The following is a 6957-nucleotide window of genomic DNA, read 5'->3' as shown; positions in this document are numbered from 1 at the left end:
CAAACGACCTCTTGAACACTCCCCTTAAGTCTTATTTTTCAAATTATTCTCCAATGTTTCATGAAAATATGATCATGTTTCAACAAATTGAATATCTCTGGAAATATGCATTTTTTTTTTGTGGGATCATAATATTTGTATTCCTTTTGAGTAGAGGAGTATCCAAGAAGAATACATCTATTGGAATGTTTATCAAGTTTATCCATGTTGTGTCCAGCTACATGAACATACAACATGCATCTAAACATATGCAAATGAGACAAATCAATTTTTCTATTTTTCAAAACTTCAAAGAGTGATTTATCCTTAAGAATTTTACTCGAAAGTCTGTTAATCAAATAACAAGCAGTTAAAACAGCTTCAGTCCAATAAATTTTTGGAACATGCATCTGAAACATCAAAGACCTTGTAGTATTCAAAAGGTGTATGTTTTTCCTTTCAACAACTCTATTCTGCTGAGGTGTTCCAATACACAAACTAAGATTATATAAATGCTCAGAAAAAACTTTGTTCACATACTTTGTGCCATTATCAATTCGCATAATTCTAATCTTGCTATTATATTGAGTGAAAATCAGTTTGAAAAATTCTTTGAACACAGGAAAAACTTCTGTTTTTATTTCAACAAATATTATACCCAAGTGGCACCAGACCAATCATCAATAAAAGAAACATAATATGTAAAGCCAACATAAGAATATACTGGGGCTGGTCCCAATACTTCATAACATATCAAATAAAATGGTTCATTTGAAACATGCATAGAAGAATGAAAAAGAAGTCTTGTCTGTTTTGAGAATTTACTATATTTTAAGTTTAACCTTATTTATTATTTTCTTAGAATTTTTCTTATTATTTTTATATTTTTCCAAGTTTTGATCATTTATATTACAACGACAAGCTTTATAACATGATCATTTCCCGTTTATAGCATTTATCCTCCTCACTCCACCAATATTTTTTGTCGAAATATTTGTTCCCCTCTAGTTTCTCTTAAACCTTCTTTTACCACTTTCTTAATACAATCGGCCATTTAATTCCACATAACATTAACTCCATTGACCTCTCTGAAAAATATGTCATGTTAATTTAAAATGTTTAAAGAAACATTAAAACTCCAAATGAACAACCATATGGCAAACACATTGTCCAAATTCGCTCATGTATTCCATATTGTGCAAACACAGGTTTTGACATATAATATTGGGTATTGAAGAATTCTAGAGGCCTAAACCTTTGTTACAATTTACATCGACCTGGAGATCAGGCCGAATACCCTTGATTCCAGCCTTGAAGCCTATACATACGATTTTAAGAAAGGAAGTACACAAATGCATGGAAAATAAATCAATACCATATGTAATATGGGCCCCTATAGCTGACTATTTGCAGGGGTACTGTTCGTGGCTTGCTCCTTCGTTGAAATCAGGCTACAAGTAAGTCTAAATTCAATAGCTCATCTCTCTCGATCAAATTCTAGCTCTGTAGTTTAGAAAACAACAATATCAGTGCACTGCTTGTCAACTAACAGTGGAGAAAGGCACTTTCTCTTGTTCTTGTCTCTCTTGCACGCACAAAGACACTATCCTTAAATGGTGGGTTTCTCTCTGGCATGTCCCAGTGTCAATCCCCCTTCCCTCATTGAAAAGTGAGGTATATATAGACATCACAAGTTAATAATTATAAAATCTTATGATGTATAATCATTCATTGACCATTCATCTTAATCTTGCACGATCTAATTCAATATGGTAACCATATACTTTCGTTTAAATTCAATTGCACCCTTATGTGGCTTTGCTGATAATCATATACTTGATCAATGCCTATCTCATATGATGTTCAAATTTGAACTCGCAGCTTCCAAGATTTAGCAAGATATCGCGTAAGACAAATAAGGAATTCTGTTTCTTATCCGTCGTCAGTCAAAATGCTCCAACATAAGTATGCCACAGGTTCATATTTATTCTACTGCTTCCTGCTGACAAATCAATTTGCCATGAAATTTGGAGAGATGATAAGGGACTTAGAGCTGAACGTAATGGTCCAAGTCTCGCTTTAAATGGATCCCAAGCAAGAGAGATATGACCCATTGAACTTGACCATTCTATGTTGGAAATTACAACAGCAAAAATCAGAGGGTTGTAGGTGCAACTGCTTTCACTAGATATCATCATCATCATCATCATTTTAACGTTTTACCAATTAATTGGGGTCGGCTACATGAATCCTGGTCCTCCATTATGCTCTATTAAAAGTCATATCCTCTGTGAGGCAATAAGTCCCCATATCTTTTCAGACTACTTTAAACTACGTCTTTTTGGGCATACCCCTTGCCCTTTTGCAGTCCTTCCACTTGAACTAATTCGCACCTCCTAATAGGTGTTGTACTTGGTTAGCGCCACACATGGCCAACTCACCTAAGTTTACTCTCTCTCATTTTATCGTCTATTGGTGCCATGCCTAAATTCTATCAAATAGATTCATGGTGAATTCTATCTGTTCTTATCTTGCCACTCATCCATCTCAACATCCTCATCTTCGCTACTTTCATTCTATAAGTATATTCTTTTTTGTCCGCCCAACATTTTGCTCCTTAGAGCAAAGCTGATTTCACCGTTGTCCTATAGAACTTACCCTTCATCCTCATTGGTATACGGCGATCACATAAAATTCCAGTAGCACATCTCCCCTTCGCCCACCCAGTTTTAATTCTGAGTACGACATCTTCCTCGATCTCTCCATTTTCCTGGATTATCGACCTAAGATATCAAAAGTGCAGTTTTTTTTGTACTTCATGGCCATCAATCTTAACTACTTTCTCGTCTCTACTCCTATTATTACTAAATTTATACTTCATATACTCTGTTTTAGTTAGACTATTTTTAAAACTTTTGGATTCTAGAGCATCCCTCCAAAGTTTTAACTTTGTGTTGACGACGTTTGACGTCTCATCAATCAAAACTATGTCATTTATGAACAACATGCACCATGGTACCTCTTTTTGTAGGTGCCTAGTTAATTCCTCCATAATTAAGACAAAGAGGTATGAGCTCAATGCTGACTAATGATGTAGACCTATTATCATTGAAAACTCACTCGTCTCTCCACTAGTTGTTAGTACACTAGTAATCACTCCATCGTACCTATCTCTCACCAAGTTGATGTAGTGTCTAGAGATACCTTTCTTTTCCAACACCCATCGAATCAAATCTTGAGGTACTATATCATAAGCTTTCTCTTGATCAATGAAGATCAAGTGGAAGTCTTTCCCCTTCGTCTTAAACTTCTCAATCAATTGCCTAAGTAGAAAAATAGCCTCAGTTGTTGACCTTCGTGGCATAAAACCAAATTGGTTTTCAGATACACTCGTTTCATGCCTTAGTTGTTGCTCAATGACTCTTTCTCAGAGCTTCATAGTATGGCTCATAAGCTTGATCCCTCGATAGTTTGCACAATTCTGTATGTCTCATTTGTTCTTGTAAACAGATAATACAATCTTTTTTTCCATTCATCTGGTATTTTCATCGTTCTCAACACCTTGTTGAACTAAAAAATATACCCAACATTCGTACTCATGATTCTATATTCCTTTTTTTACCAATTTATTAAAAAATCAGTCTTCACCACCTAATTCTTGGACACCTATTAGTTTTACACTTTATGTTCCATCTCTTTAGGTAGACATTCACAACTACAAGCCTATCTTGCAGGGTGTAGACACCCCATTCTTAGGATTGACATCTTCCTTGAAATTTTAAATCTCAAGGCATAGGAAATGACCCCTTAAATTCATAGTAGGAGTCTTAGATTAGCCATTTAAGCCCTAGGGACCACATATGTGTGATACACCATAGGACACCTTAAACGATAATTATAACAAGACCATAGTCCACCCAAAAATCCAGAAAATTCCTTAAAAGCCCATGAAAAACCCATTTTAGGAGACAAGATAAAAAATTATAGGTTTATAAGTGAAAAAGAATGATAATATGTTGATACTGCCAAATCACACAAATTGTGACTTGGTATAGCAATTATCAATCGTTAAAATCACAATCCTAGGGAAATCTATGCCAACTTGAGTCAGTTACCTATCGCTTCGGGACCTGTAGTGTGTCGTACATTGGATCTATAGAGTGCGTCGTGAACTGTGTCAGACTTTGATTGGTGCAGATAACCATCTCATGCATTTTTAGATCACGTTTATCTATAAAACCCCTCATTTTCGACTTCCATATAAGAGGGAGAAAAGCCGCACACTCTCAATAAACCTTAATTCCCTTCTCTAGCCTAACCATAACCCTTAATAAACCCTAACTGAGAGCATTACAAAACATTAGTTTCAAGTAGCCATGGCTACCCATTTCAAATAAGAAAAGCCTCATTTTTTTATTACTTAAAGCATTAAACCTTCAGGATCCTACATCCTTTTTAAAGCTATTTGATTCAAAGATCAAAGTTAATCGTTTATTTCATTAAAAGGAGTTCATACAATCTATCCGAGTTCCAATCAAGGCCTCTACTTTGGGTATTTGGCCGCGAGGCACCAGCCGTCTCATAAGTTCTATTATTCTACTTTATTTTTTATCTTTTACTTTTGTTTTATTATTTTATTAGATTTTATTTCATTTCCTGGAGTTTTATCATTCATCTTTTGACTTTGATGCGATTTACAAGCCTTATCTGCTAACGATCCGAAGATGATTGGATCTGATGTGAGATCAAATCACGTTTGCATTGGAATTCGACCGAACCCATCTGCAATAATCTTAAATAACTCACAAAGAGCATATTTTGTCCTAATCTCGTGCAAGGCCGATATTGAATCCAGTTGTACACATGTGGTTAAACTCTCTCCGGGGATAACCTTGTAGTCATTCATGATAGTCGATCTAGAGTTTTTACTAGAAAGAAGTCTATCTGGCTTTTATATGGACCAGTTTATAAATTACAAAAGACCCCAATTTATAAGGGAAAAAATTCGCAAGCAAAATATCATGTAGAAAATGGTTGATTTCTACCAGATCTTGGCTAGAATTTGAAAGTAGGACTATGTAACCTATGCAAGTGTATCCCGATTAAAAATTTTCTTTCTTTTCTTTATTTTCACCACCTGGATTACTTATAAGAGCCTAAATGCATTATGAGAAAGAATAAAAACACAAAGAATCTCAATGACTCTCATTTGCTATCACTTTAACCATCCTTTATTATACAACAAAATTGCATAAACTTGATATTGGGATCATGAAACATATAACTGCATAAATAGAAAATAAATTGTCAGAAGCTTACCTCAACTGAACTTTGCACACCCTACTCCGGGTCTCCACCTCGGATAGTACATGTGATCAAAGTCTTTCTCAAATCTATAAAGTATGGGAAATCTCATGCTATCACCTTTAATCAAATCAAAGAACAATGGTGGAACTAGAAGCAAGACTAAGCCTTAATGCCTAAGCTTGGGCCATGCCACTTTCCTAAACTCCTAGGGTTTAGGGTGCAGCTCTCTCTTCTCTTCGTAAAATATTTTCTAAGAGACATGGGAGACTTAGAGAGATGAGAGATCAGAAAGAGACAGAGAAAGGGTGACATGTCAACTTGTGTGTATGTGGGGGAGAGAGAGAGAGAGAGAGAGAGAGAGAGAGAGAAATGTGTAGAGACTAGGGTTCCCATATAAGACATATAATTTTTCTTAGGTTAGGGTTTTTAGGGTTAGCTATCATTATGAAAAATCGATCCATACTATTAATTATATGACAGTTGTGTGTAAGAGATATTAGGATTAGTCATCATGATTAAAATGAATGTGCTAGATCCCTATCTTTCAATTTCCTTAATATAATCTCATCAAATAAAAATAAAATGAAAATATATTAGGGTTAGTTTGGATGTCAAATAAAAAGAAATTGTTATCTAATAAAAATACAGTTTTTCAAATACCAATTACAAAAAATACCAAGTCTTTTTTCTTTTCTTATAAAGTTGTTTTGGTGAATTTTTCTCTTTGTGATTCTCTCCCTCAACAAGAAGGGGATAACTACGCAATTAATGCTCTCTCTCACCTTGCTACGTGTTTCTCCCTCTAACTTTGATGCAACTATAAATCTACAAGTAGAAGAATGGAGCAAACCGTAATGGTGAATTAAAGATATCTTTGCTTCTCTCTTCTCTTCTCCCTTTAAACAAGAGACCTAAGCTAGCAAACTCTAATGGTGAATTAAAGATCTCCTTGCTTTCCTCTTCTCATCTCCCCTTTAACAAGAGACCCAAGCTCCTGTTATTGTTGTTCTTATTCTCTTATCTTCTCTGTCTTATTTCACCTCTGTTTTGGAGGTATGACGAGAGTCTGCCCTGGTTTTAAAAAAGAGAGAGAGAGAGGGGAGGAGCTTGGTCATTCTCGAGAGAGACAAATAGGCTTTAGTTCATCCTGCTGTGGAACTTCTGTAAGCAAACAGAAACTCAGGTGGCTGTTTCTTTCAGAATTTCTTTGTGACAATTTATTTCCCTTTGAAGATTTTGGGTTGAAGTAGTTTAGAGCGAGAGCGAGAGAGAGAGAGAGAGAGAGAGAGAGAGAGAGAGAGAGAGAGATATAATAGATTTTGGGTTTATGAGATGAAGATAGAGATAACAGATTTGGGGTTTTTCAGGTTTCATGGTATAGGTTGTTGGGTCACAAGGTGGGGTTTACACGGGTGAGAGAGCCGCACTTTCATAAAAAAAAATTCAAGTCTGATTTGAATTTGTTTTTTACGATAAATTTTGCCTTGATACTGTAGAATTTTTTATTTCAATCTAAAAATCTAGTAAAATATTGTGGTTGTCCAAATGGTTCAAATTTATTTCACAAGATTTTTTGCATTGCAATCCAAAAATATTGCAATTTTGGTTACATCCAAATTAGTACTTACTCTTTCGTATCTCTTCCATAAGTTTCTTACATATATTTTAATT

This window comes from Amborella trichopoda, chromosome 8 (genome assembly GCF_054954075.1).
Source record: "Amborella trichopoda isolate Santa Cruz 75 chromosome 8, AtrichopodaSantaCruz75HAP2 v2.0, whole genome shotgun sequence".
Taxonomy (NCBI): domain Eukaryota; kingdom Viridiplantae; phylum Streptophyta; class Magnoliopsida; order Amborellales; family Amborellaceae; genus Amborella; species Amborella trichopoda.
This window is presented reverse-complemented; position numbering follows the sequence as displayed.